Source organism: Lolium perenne, chromosome 1, assembly GCF_019359855.2.
Source record: "Lolium perenne isolate Kyuss_39 chromosome 1, Kyuss_2.0, whole genome shotgun sequence".
NCBI classification, from domain to species: Eukaryota; Viridiplantae; Streptophyta; class Magnoliopsida; order Poales; family Poaceae; genus Lolium; species Lolium perenne.
The window spans coordinates 245,454,460-245,468,457 of NC_067244.2; the positions used below are offsets into that span (position 1 = coordinate 245,454,460).

Here is a 13,998-nt window from a genome sequence, read left to right on the forward strand (position 1 = left end):
TTTAACAAGACTTGACTGTATCTGACACTCAATGAGTAAAAACACATGAGTGATTATAGATCACGAATAATATGTACACAATCAGATATCATGTGCTATAAAGTGTTATGAGCATATACCAGAATGATTCATGAGATGATCATTGAAAAACAGTAAGAATATTCTTGAAGTACTTAAGAAGAACCAAGAATATATATATATATATAGTTTTGTATGGAGAAATGACAAACAAATCGCTGTAAGATGTTGCACCGATATTTGTTCTGTCACATATGAAAATAAAATTTCAATCTCAAATTAGACTAAGTGTTATTTTAAAAGGTAGCACAATGAGCTAGAAGTTGTCTATGCTAGATTTAGAATAGTTCTAAATATTGTGACGGATTCTACAAAAGAAGGCAGAGTATGTCATTATTTTGACAATGACAAAGGATGTTAAGTCAAGAGGTTCTTTGAGAACTTGGTGTAGTTCCGACAGAGTCAGAACTTTGAAGCTATATTGTGTGTTACAATATTAGTGACATATTTCAGACAAATGGAATTAAGGTTCCACCAGAAGATCAAACATATTTAATGCCGACTCATTTGGAAATGAGTAATGCGTTGAGACGCAAATGAATTACAAAATACATACGTTTACGAGCGTGTCAGATCTGTTGACTAAAAACCTCTCCCGTGAGCAATACATGATAAAACACCGGAAGGCCAAGGTGTTATATCTTTACAAATGTAAACTAGATTATTGACTCTAGTGCAAGTGGGAGACTGAAGGAGATATGCCCTAGAGGCAATAATAAAGTGGTTATTATTTATATCTTTATGTTTATGATAAATGTTTATATATCATGCTATAATTGTATTAACCGAAACATTAGTACATGTGTGATATGTAGACAAACAAGAAGTCCCTAGTATGCCTCTTAAACTAGCTTGTTGATTAATGGATGATTAGTTTCATAATCATGAACATTGGATGTTATTAATAACAAGGTCATGTCATTGTATGAATGATATAATGGACACACCCAATTAAGCGTAGCATAAGATCTCGTCATTAAGTTATTTGCTATAAGCTTTCGATACATAGTTACCTAGTCCTTATGACCATGAGATCATGTAAATCACTTATACCGGAAAGGTACTTTGATTACACCAAACACCACTGCGTAAATGGGTGGCTATAAAGGTGGGATTAAGTATCCAGGAAAGTATGAGTTGAGGCATATGGATCAACGGTGGGATTTGTCCATCCCGATGACGGATAGATATACTGGGCCCTCTCGGTGGAATGTCGTCTAATGTCTTGCAAGCATATGAATGAGTTCATAAGAGACCACATACCATGGTACGAGTAAAGAGTACTTGTCAGGAGACGAGGTTGAACAAGGTATAGAGTGATACCGAAGATCAAACCTCGGACAAGTAAAATATCGCGAGACAAAGGGAATTGGTAATATATGTGAATGGTTCATTCGATCACTAAAGTCATCGTTGAATATGTGGGAGCCATTATGGATCTCCAGATCCCGCTATTGGTTATTGGTCGGAGTGAGTACTCAACCATGTCCGCATAGTTCTCGAACCGTAGGGTGACACACTTAAAGTTGGATGTTGAAATGGTAGCACTTGAAATATGGAATGGAGTTCGAATATTTGTTCGGAGTCCCGGATGAGATCCCGGACATCACGAGGAGTTCCGGAATGGTCCGGAGAATAAGATTCATATATAGGATGTCATTTTATGTGAAATAAAATATCGCGGAAGGTTCTATGGAAGGTTCTAGAAGGTTCTAGAAAAGTCCGGAAGAAACCACCAAGGAAGGTGGAGTCCACAAGGGACTCCACCTCCATGGCCGGCCAGCCTTAGATGGGGTGGAGTCCCAAGTGGACTCCACCATAGGGGGCCGGCCACCCCCCACATGGGAGGTGGGAATCCCACCTTTGGGTGGGAGTCCTAGTTGGGCTAGGTTTCCCCCCTCCTATGGAAGGTTTTGGTTTCGGGTCTTATTCGAAGACTTGGACACCAACACTTGGGATCCACCTATATAATGAGGGGCCAAGGGAGGGGGCCGGCCACCCCAAAGACCACAAGCTGGCCGCCCCCCATAGAGTGGCCGGCCACCCCTCCCAAACCCTAGCCAAGCTCCTCCACTCCATATTGCCCGCGTAGCTTAGCGAAGCTCCGCCGGACTTCTACACCGCCACCGACACCACGCCGTCGTGCTGTCGGATTCAAGAGGAGCTACTACTTCCGCTGCCCGCTGGAACGGGGAGGTGGACGTCGTCTTCATCAACAACCGAACGTGTGACCGAGTACGGAGGTGCTGCCCGTTCGTGGCGCCGGAACCGATCGTGATCAAGATCTTCTACGCGCTTTTGCAAGCGGCAAGTGATCGTCTACCGCAGCAACAAGAGCCTCATCTTGTAGGCTTTGGAATCTCTTCAAGGGTGAGACTCGATACCCCCTCGTTGCTACCGTCTTCTAGATTGCATCTTGGCTTGGATTGCGTGTTCGCCGTAGGAAATTTTTTGTTTTCTATGCAACGTTATCCTACACTTATTTCAAAACACCCCATATTACAAATTAAATTAAGCACTAACGTCCAATATGCATCATAACACATTAATTCATGTACATCTCGCAGAGGGGTTATAACTAGGTGAACAACATTATTTTCAACGATGAACTCGGATATGCGGATTTTTCCTCATACAGTTCAAAGTCCTTCAAAACATCAGCCCAACTAGTGGTTAAGATGCCCATGTCCCTAGTCTTGTCTACGTTCAGCTAAAACGTATTTCTCGGTATCGATGAAGTGAGGGCACCGTGTGTCATTGAAAATCCATCTTCTTCAATATGAAAGTCAAGGAGGTAACTCCTTGTGTAATTGACTGAAAAGTACTGAAATAGAAATAAAATCATGAATATGTAGTTAACTACTAGTTGATATATGTGCATTGTCAATAGGAAATTCCAAGTACCATTAAACATGACTTTCTATAATTAATTATCATCTTGGTTTTGCCAACGATGGCATTTGACTTTGTCATCCGGCAAACATACAAAGGAATATGCGGAGCACCTTCATGCACACGCCTCCTAAGCTGATTGAATCGTGACCTAGTTATCTCTAGCTAATTGGATATACAACGTGATGTTCAAAAGATTATTTTTTTGCTTCCATATAAGGGCCAGCCTACACATATAATACACAGAAGCACGAAGAATGTGTGCTAGTTACAAGATAATTGTACACACAAGTCGACAAATGATTACTCGAACCTCGAGGATAAACTTCGATTCATTTTGGTTGTCGCACTCTATGCTAAATAGGACGCTCTTCATTAGCATCGCTACCACTGGTAATGTCAATGACAATCATGGGATCCATTGGCACATTATCAAAATTGAACAATTAAAATCCTATATTTGAACAAAATGAAAACCGTACTAAAAGAGTAAGAGCGGAAAAAACTGATGAATCTGATAAACTCTGCTGGGGGAGATTAATATCCATCTAAAATCGGCATAACTATTGCGGATCTGATGGACAACTAGCTTCATCTACACCTTGATATAAATAATCCACTCAGATCTGATAAATATTGGAGGCTATTTCGTGCTAAAGGCGATCTTATACTAGTAAGTAACCTTGTGCGCTACAAATATGGAGTTGAGAAGGCAGCTTCTCCTATTCTTCGCCCGTCGACCAGAGAAGAGAAGATGAGGATAGTGAAAATAGGAGACAAGGTGTGCACTTCCAATAATCGCCCACAAGTACTTAAGTAAATATCTTATGCGAAATAAGTACTTATTGATAATTATATAGTCCCCAGAATTACTTAAATACTGGTAGATAATCATAACACCCTTCTCTCCCAGTATGTTTGAAAATTCTTTATGAATCATTTTGGACAAAAATATGAGGGAAAACCATACACAAAACCAAAGTAAAAAAGCGTTTAAGATAGCTATCAAGAAAAAGGACACCAACAGTAAGTAAGTTTTAGGTAATTAGATACACGTGATTTGCAGATAATTACCGTATGTGAACTTGCACATATACGGTGATGGTTTTTATTGCGAAAACGTTTGCAAAAAGACACACACAGTCCTCATCTATTTTTTGGGTGCTATATTTTCCGGTTGCGGGTCACCTGACCCTAGGCAGACCAAGGGTCAGTGTTGTACCATACAACACACGCAATAGGCCCTCAGTGTGCCATGGGTTCTTAAAAGGTCAGATTTGTACTAGTGCCAACATCAGTCGCCTAAACCTAAGATAGGGAACCAGATGACCAAAATTGCAGCAAAGGGCTCATAACATAGATGACATCTGAATTCCAGTGCCACCTTCTGAGATTCAAATCTTAGCCTTAGGAAGAGCCTCAAATCTTATACATTTTTAAGTAATTCATCAAGGCGTCAATAACCTTCTCGGGGTTCCTTTCCTCTTCCGCATTCTCTCCTATGCAGGATATACTGTAGAGGTCCGTCTTGCTGGTTATGAGTCACCAAGTAGGGGAACCTCAAGCATCTTCCATTATGTTTGTTGTTGCTCACTGGTCAAAATTGAGAAGACATGACTTACTCTAACTCGGTCGTTGTCGCACTTGATGGTTTTCATTCCAAAGTAAGACCCCCCAAAACCTTTTGTAATGGTAGTTTACCCTTACCCATTATTTTGGTAACAATGACACCGTAGCTAGAGTATTGGACTAATGCTTGCCTACAAGATTATTCCTAGGTGTTAGTCCATCAAGCATAATGGTGTATCAATGGAACAAGAAGGTGAAGGGAGACCCCCCCACTTCGATGAAAAAGGGGAACACTATTTTCCCTCTTCTGGCCGGCGCCTGGCCCGGCGGCACTGGGTGTGGCACCAGCCGGCACGGCGTAGGCCGGCTGTGGCGCCGGTGCACACCGGGCACCTTCCAGGAACCCCATGCAGTTCGCCCGATGTTTGCCCGGCCCCTCGTCCGGTTCCTGCCGGCTGGCCCAGCGGCTGGCCCGGCGATGCCGACTGCTGCACCGGCCGGCCCGGCGTAGGCCGTCCCCTATGCCAGTGCACACCGGAGACGTTCTAGGAAGTGGGCACGCTTGCCCGGTGCCAGCCCGGCACCACGCCCGGCAGCTACCCGGCCGGCCCGGCCTGTGGGGCAGGACCGGGTGTACCACCGGCCCGTCCGGCAGACCGGCCACTTCGACCAAAGAGCTAAGCTGGACCTCTCCAAAAAAATTCAACTTGGGCTATAAATACCCCTTAACCTACCTTAGAACTGTTAGGCACTACACTATACTCTGTTCTTGAGCTCTCTCTCTCTCTCTCATACTCCATTGTTGCAAACACCAAAAGCTTCAGATCTCCCTCCTCCTCCACCCAAACTCAAATCCCTCTGGGGAATAGCTAGAGGAGGTCTTGATCTATAGTCTCACCAAGCCAAATCTTGTTCCCCTTGTATTCTTCAAGAGACTTGCTCTCTAGGGTTTCTTGGAAACCCTAGGTGGGCAGAATCGTCCGGAAGCATCTGGCTGTGGATTTGCTCCGATAAGGATTGTGAAGATTTGGAGGCTGCCTCAAAGTTTACCACAAGTTAAAGAGCTATTCCTTCGTGGGATAGGCTCGGAGAATAAGGTGAGCCTTCGTGGCATTAGAACCTTCGTGGGATCCCACCTCTCCAAACGTGACGTACATTCTTGCAAAGGAAGGGAATACGGGAATACATCTTTGTCTCCGCGTGCTTTCGGTTATTCTTAACCGATCTCTTTACTTGTGTTATATATCATGTGAGATCCTTAGTGCTTGAGTTACTTGCATTATCATCTAGGTTTCCTCACCTAGTTTGTATTAGGCTCACATTTATATTCCGCAAAGCCTAATACTGCAAAGAAAGAATTAAAATTTGTAGAAACCTATTCACATCCCCTCTAGGTTTACCATGTCTGATCTTTCACCTTTGACATCATCAACCCATTTGTTACTTCCCCTGCCACGAACCGACAGTGAAATCCTGGTCAGTAAGGTGCAGAAACTCAAGTCGCCCATCATGGTTGGGCTGTAATGGAGACACTACCGAGGGACATGTTGGTGTTGAGGTGACACGGTTGGGTATAAGTGGTCGATTTAACGACCTCGTGGGGGAGGCCCCTATCCAATTTTCGTAAAAAAATAAGACAAAAAGCGAGCCACCTAGACTCAAATTTTTTACAGAGATAAAAAGTATAGGGGTTACTGAAAAGGAAAATGCAAAAAAGAATACATGATTTCGAGTTAACAAATCAGCTAACCAAGATTTGGCCACCACCTTTTATTTCTTATTAACTCTTAATCTCTAGAGTCTCACGGCAGAATGTAGCCACCACTTCAACATGCAAATAAATATCATGAAATAATTTTTTGTTTCTTGCTAACCAAAAAGTCAAAAAGACCGTGGAAGAAGTTTTACATAGACTTAACAGAAAACTTTCATACGACGGATTCCATTCAAAAAATTGTGATTGTTGAGCCCATAAGTTTACATTTTGTTAACCAAAATTATTGTTTTCTTATAATCTTATGTATAAATAATACTTTACTCTAAGTACGAACTGGGTGATAGATACTTGACGTATTGGTTCTTTTCAAATAGTCATATGTGTGAGAGACACTTAGAATTATAAACAATTATGTGTTAAATTAATATCATTTTCAACAATCCATCAGTGTGCGATATCTGTATTTATAGAGTATTGGCAGGAAAGTAAGCTATAGTGGCCTTGTAAGTAAGAAGCATGAGCAATTGAAAATTCAGTTATTCAACCAAGAACAATTTTTTTGGTCAACCTATGAAAAGTGAGGGAGAAGTTTGGCAGCAAGTTGAACATGCTACCTTTATGTAAAAGGGTGTTCATAGCCTAGTTTATTCTGCCTAGATATTTCTAATATGGTGCTAAGATACTTCAGGTTCTCACAAATAAAGATATCCTTTATAAGGGCCAGAGGGATCGACTGGGAAGACGATTTACGATCTAGAAAAAATACCATAGCTATCATGTCGATATCGTAACCTTCATCAACTAACAATCAAGAAGAAAGCAACACGTATGGTTTTTCCTCCAGAGGCCTGAAGCTGGGTACGTAAATCATGTCCCCTGTGTTCCTTGTACGCCGACGAAACAATTAGCGCACTCTCTTCCCTAAAAACCAATTTTAGAATCCATGGGCATTGTCGTGGCACACCCACGCCACTCCTACTGCGTTTATATTTCTCATCAGTCACAACAATCATGGCCTCCCACCGGTCGTTGAGATAAGAGTGGCATCCTGGCGTTTGATCACTTTTATAGCTGCAGGTTTTCTCTAATTCTACGTCATGCAACACACAAAGTCATGTTTATCCAAAGAGAAAATGGTCACTGTCATGCACCTTACATTTCAAATCAGGACTTTAAATGTATGAGGCCCAAACCAGGCCATAATGCTATCTACCATGGCGTCTCGGACCCAGACGTTATAAAAAAAATGATATTTTGTGAAATATTTTCAGATCCGAAACATTTTCACCTTAACTTTTCCCCTCTACATATCAGCACGCATGCGAAAAAGTGTAAACTGGGCACGCGGGTAGGTAGACATGGTGCGAGTACTTTTTTTTTTAAGATGAACCATAATATATATACGCAAGCAAGCCGCCTCATTAAAAACCTTCCAGTCCCCTTAGGTACCCTGGTAAGGAAAAGAGTGTGTAAGAAACTTGTTGCTCAAAGAGTTACAGAATGGTTACATCAGGTGAAACAAAGCCTAAGCACCTAAGGGCTCATCGACCCGGTTACAATCCTTCCTAACTAAGCCCGCCAAAGCAGCAGGAACAGAATCAAGCATAGTACCGGATGGTGCAGATCTGGTATTTGTTCGATACATAGGGAAATCACATGGATGTCAAATTGTCAATGGTAGTTTTCTGGCTGAGGAGGATGCTAAAGAAAACGGTGTTGGGTTTGTGTTCGCTTGAAAGAACCATGGCGAGATAGATATCGAGGATGCCCTAGATTAAGGAGGACATGCTAACTCGAAGTTGTTTGATGTGGTGGCTAATGGTTGTAGAGCTAGGAATTTCATTCCATGCATCAAGGTGGTCACTGATCAGTCCAGAAAATAAGAAATCTTCTTTGAGTCATACTCCGGGCTATTGGGCCAAATTCGGAGTCGTGAGGTTAGTTTGGATTTTGAATCACTTGGGCTTCCCAATAGAAGCGAGGAGTTGGCTAATCTGGAAAAGATCTTTAATGAACAAAGAGGTTTTGAATGTCATTAAGGAATTGCCAGCAGATCGCTTCCCATGGCCTGAATGTAATCAAGAAAAAAACTAGTAAGTCCATGCACAATAATTAAAATACAATAGAACTCTTTTAACATATTGTTTGGCTGAAAATATTTACTAAAATTTTACATATCTTAATTAAAATTGCATTACATAATTTTTGTGCGCTTTATGGTGTCTGCCAGTATTTTTGTTTCCTAAAATCGAGAACATTTCCAACAACGATTCCTTTGGTACCTTGTCTAACTTAGCTTGCACCAAAGCATAATAGAGGTATGTATCATATGATCAATAAAAATAACATCAAAGTCGTTGTAGTATAGTGGTAAGTATTCCCGCCTGTCACGCGGGTGACCCGGGTTCGATCCCCGGCAACGGCGAATTTTTGGGCGATTTTTTTTGTTAGCTTAACTTGATCAAATCTGTGCAAGCCGCTGGTCACGGACAAATTGACAGCAGAAGGATTGAACTGTCCATTCTTACGATGGGTTGAAGCCTGGCAGCGTCTACATTCTTTAGCTCAGAGGAACTAGCGTCTTATCACAGTGAAAGAAACAGAAATTCTGAGCATCGACCTATTCCGTGACTATCTGCAGCCTCGTGCAGTGTCTAATACTGAGATATTGAGCTGCCGAGACCGAATCCTTCGTTGGTAACTCGGACAAGATCATAAGAGGCAGTTGTGAACTTTTCAATCTTGTCGGTCCCCCAGGTGTTGAGTATAGAACGGAAAGACTGAACTGAGCTTGCAGCTGACTCGTCGGACACGTGAAGCTGTATTCTTTCTTCATGCTAGAATCATATATATTAGCAAGTCAAGTTCTTTGAGACTTGATGGGGATTTGGAGCCACCAGTCTTGGGCTCCAGGCAGGATGTTGATGTCGCCCAAAGACACAAGATGAAGTGTCTCCACCTTAACCCCATTGATGTAATGGTTTTCAGTAATTTGATCGACATACTCGACAATATAGGTATCTCGGTCCTCAACCCAAGTGTATGGTCGTTCAGTACAAGGTTGGAATACCATCTCCATTAACGATTGAACGTAAAGAATTAATCCATGAGACACGCAGGCAGCCAGGTCAGCGTCTTGCACTGGCAAGATGGAGTGTATACAATGTAGGGTGCCCTGCAGAACCAAGCCATTTGTTTCAGCAAGTGGTAGTCACTAGCTTATTAGTTGTAACTAGAATACTTCGCTGCCAGGAAGAAACACCTCAAAGGCAAGTGCTTGTCTCATATTTTGGTCACCATTACAAAACATGGCGTTGTTGTTGACAGGATGCTCTGTTCCAGCTGACGAAGCCGTGTTGGTCCACTTTCTGCAATGCAGCGGAGCGCGGAAAGTATGTCTCAGTTTTACTGAGATTTTGCGAGGCAGAGTTTTGAGTGGTCGAGAACTAGAGATCCTTGATCAAGGAAAGACGAAAAACATGGCATACAATTTTTTTTTTCGAGAGCACGCGCAAAGTGTGTCTTATCTTTATAGAAGGGTAGCAAAAACATTTACAGAGGCAGCCTAACTGTTGCATACAACAGGGCTGAGAGGCACTCACAGCGAACCCCACCCCTCCACCTAAAGCCTACTCTCGCGCTATCGGGCTACTCCCTCCTCTCCTCGCTCTTTTCCAAAGCTGGAACTCCTCTCTAATCTCTACCAGCATCTGATACTGGTCAGCCGGTTATGAAGGAAGCGGCGAGTATCTGAATTTACTCGATGGGGAGTAATCTTGTAATTTCAAGAACTGGTTAGACCTTCCAAGTTTTTTTTAACGGTAGTTAGACCTTCCAAGATGAGTTGGGCCTACAACAGAAGAACCGAGATGCGTTGGAGAGAAGGTTCGATTCTGCCAATATTTTTGCCGGAAACAGAGGGGCTTCAGCTCAAATCCGGGCGTGAGTTCAACAATAATCTTTGAGCTGTCCTCGAAAATAAGATTTTATAAAATATGTTAAATAGTGGAGCACCGAAGTCGTTGTAGTATAGTGGTAAGTATTCCCGCCTGTCACGCGGGTGACCCGGGTTCGATCCCCGGCAACGGCGATCTATTTTTGTTTACCCTTTTTATTTTCTTTTCAAAACACTAGCTGGCTCTCTTTCGTAGTTACTCCCTCCGGTCTCTTTTAATTGACTCGGATTTAGTAGAACTTTGTACTAAATTTGAGTCAATTAAAAAGGACCGGAGGGAGTACATCGATCTGGCAAATCAATCATATTTCATGCAGATGCATTGGTGAATATCTGGCAATTCAAGCACAATTCACACATATGCATGGTCCAGCTGACGACAAAGTCGACCAGCATTTTACCATTTTCATCCATGTAGTCTAAGCATGTTTTGCGTTCAAAATCATATAAATGTGCAGCTCTATATTCCACTATGACCACTTGAAAAAATAACAGTATAGAACAGGAAGGATCACTGCCCTCAAAATATTCAACTGACATACCAAAACAAATAAAGTGATGAAGAAGTACTATGTGGACCGTCAAGCTTCACATATTATGTAGAAATATATCATCCACCACAACAGCCTATTTTTAGACCTGATTGCAACCTATGCTAACCTGACATGTTGAGGGAGCAACGCTACAGATTTTGCTCTTTTGGCAACGACTAGTTTCATTTCATATATTGAACTACTAGATTAACTAAACACTCTAGTCAGGTCAGGTGGACACCGTGGACCGTAGGTACGGTGGATGCTCGACATGGACCAGGCAACACTCAGTGAAACCTGCGAAGAGCGAGAGATCCACCACTTCAGAGAACACTGCATGGAACTTTTTTTTGAAAGGGGACTGCGTGGAACTTGGCCACAAACCCGATACTCCATCTCTTCGTCAGACCGCATAGACACCTTCCAAGTGGGATCTCCATGCTGCGGCGCAGCTCCGTCGCGATGACAAACTGCAACGATTGTTTGCTGCCACCATATCTGCCTTCGAAGAGTACGATATCATCACCTATCCTGCCAGTCCACGCCACGCAGCGCAGGTTGATGCCCTGGGAAGGTAGTGTGACTGTGTGAGTGGCCAGAGCTGAATGGTGGCCTCAATGTCATCCATGATCATGGCTACCTTCACTTGCATCATTGGGAAAGAGTGGCTGTCAACAATGGACAGCAGCTTGTTCCGTAAAAAAAATGGACAGCTCGTTAACTCTCGACCATGGGAGCCCGCCGGTTGGGTGCTCTGATTCTCCTTGGATCAGCTGCTGGTAAACATCGAGGCCGTCACCTGGTCTCTTCATCTTCAGGTCAAACTCGAACAAGATAGTACGACTGATTGCTCTACGAGGGCCCAGCGTTGGCAGCAGCTAAAACACCCTGCAAAATAAATCAATATGCTTATAGTTTTCACCCTTCTTTGCTTGCTTTGTGAATGAATCAAAACACTGGAGAAGAGATGGACCGCATTGAGTTATACAATAGTCAAAGGGTCTGCCATCTCCCGGTTGAAAATGTAATTACGTTTTCCATCTTTGAAGTCTCTAATTACCTGAAAAACCAGACACATCGAGCTTCCAAGAATTAAGAGAATCAGCTACAATGAGCTCAAGGGTGTAAACTTGCAAAATGATGGAAGGGGTACAATTGCACCACTACAAGCAAACAAGTGTAGGGTAAAGATTGCTCTTAGGCTGCAAAATTGCTGAATAAAAGGGGTTATGACTTGTGAGTAAGGATTATGATCCGCGGCAAATAACATCAAAAGGTCAAAGTAGGCCAGAGAAAATTAACATTAATTAATAACTAAACCCGGCTTCGAGTTGATCTTTGTATCTCCCTTGTAAGGCTTTGTGAATAATCTAATAAAGAAAATTTGTGTGCATCCTTCGGATGCAGAGGCTGGGGCTATGCTCCCATTTCGAAGAAAAAAAATGTGTTTTCTGGAGCTTAACTCTAACATATGATTTATCTCCATCTACTTATTAGAACTGCAAGCTCAAAACAGTAACTAAATTCCATCAGATAACAACCTCGAAAATCACATCGGTGTGCTTTGTGAAGACTATGATGTCGGACGGCGGCAGCTTGGCGAAGGATTTCACATCATTGTCAACGGCGGTGATGACGCACTCAATGGTGATGCCGCACTCGATGGTGAGGCGATCCTCGTGAAGGTAAGGCGACACCTCGAGCTCGCTCTTTAGCTTGAAGTCGATGCGACCGGAGCACCCGCTTCTTTCGGGTTCGGGGTCGAATTCGTTAGTTCCAACCATGGTATACGGTGGCGCAGATCCGGTGACGTCCACGAGACTGATGTGAAAGGACTCCCTCACCATGGTGTCCTCGTCCTCGCTCATTTATTGGAGGAACGCCCCAATCTCATTTCAGAATTAGAGGTTTAGTGAGTTGGCAGAGGCCAAGTTGTAGGTATCTCTCTAATGGACGTGTAATATTGAAATTTTACTATTTCTTAACATATGTAATCAATGAAACAAATAAAATTTTATAATTTATAAAAAAAACTCCAAGTGTTTATGTTCTTTAACAAGAAACAAGGAACACTAATAAAAGGAGGCCAAAAGGAGCATTCAAGAGGCAAACAATTGCTGATACTTAATAAATGTTAAATTAGGAGACCGTAGCCCACAAACTTACATGTGCCAAATTGTTTTCTAGATTCATACACTCCGAAACACTCTACCAAGCTGATAGATATTTAAAGGCAGTATGAAAATATATACATATAATCACATTTACTTAGGAGATGCCATATCTGTCCTTAAATAGTCGGTTTATTGAATAGAAATGGCCTTACCTTACCCAATACCCCTTTGGGATATCTTTTGAAAACCTGTTGTATGAGCAGAAAATATTTTCCACATTGAGAGGCATACATTAATTGTTGAGTAATGTGGTTGTAGTGGTTACACAGAATTGGAGACCCAATTGTAACTATATATTATCTCAAACATACCAAGAAAGATTTAAAAAATCAATAAATATTTTTTGAGCAAAAAATTGTAACATAGTTTGAATTCACAACTAGAAAATTGCAAAAACAAATTGTACCTATCGTGAAGCAACTATATGAAAAATATGTATCTTGATATAGTTGATATATGTATTACATTAAAGGTAGTAACTGAAAGATGTACCAAGAATAACATACAATATATCTTTTAATACTGATGAGTTATGACGAAATAAAAAAGGTCAGTATAAATACTTGAACTCCCAAGGTGGGACTAAAATTTGTCCCCCTAGTGTGCACACAGTTCACTATGTCGGCCACCCCTTCTGCAACCCACTTGCTCGCGTACGGAGGGGGCACTCCTCTCTGATGCTCTTGTCATCAATAGCTCACCGAAAAATCGTCTATGCGATGGGTAGGACCTCGACATTGATATAAAGAATATTTCTGTTTTATTAAGCCATTTTTTTGGTTCTTAGACAGTCAAAGCTGAAACAGAAACTAGCGTCAAGGGTAGTGAGCTTCCAAGGAATGAAAATAGAACCAAACAATTTTTTTCACTTTTTAGGCTCACTTTTTGTGCCACACAAGGCATATTATGCTTTTAGTAGAAGATGGCATGCATGCATATCGGTACACGTGTGCTAGTAATGAATTTTTAAAAATCTACATGATGCAAGTATAATATTCAACGTCTGGAGATTTCGTATGTATTGGAACCGTTTAATTCTTAGAAATAATACTAAAATTATTGCATCCATTTTAATATAAT

General features: G+C 41.9%; 2 non-coding genes across 2 annotated transcripts; both read left to right on the top strand.

Moving 5' to 3' along the window:
* Positions 1 to 8,609: 8,609 nt before the first annotated feature.
* Positions 8,610 to 8,681, top strand: TRNAD-GUC (transfer RNA aspartic acid (anticodon GUC)). The gene has a single exon. It is a non-coding gene; the product is annotated as a tRNA-Asp (tRNA).
* A 1,593-nt stretch (positions 8,682 to 10,274) lies between these two features.
* On the top strand, positions 10,275 to 10,346 carry TRNAD-GUC (transfer RNA aspartic acid (anticodon GUC)). Its single transcript has one exon. It is a non-coding gene; the product is annotated as a tRNA-Asp (tRNA).
* Positions 10,347 to 13,998: the final 3,652 nt, after the last annotated feature.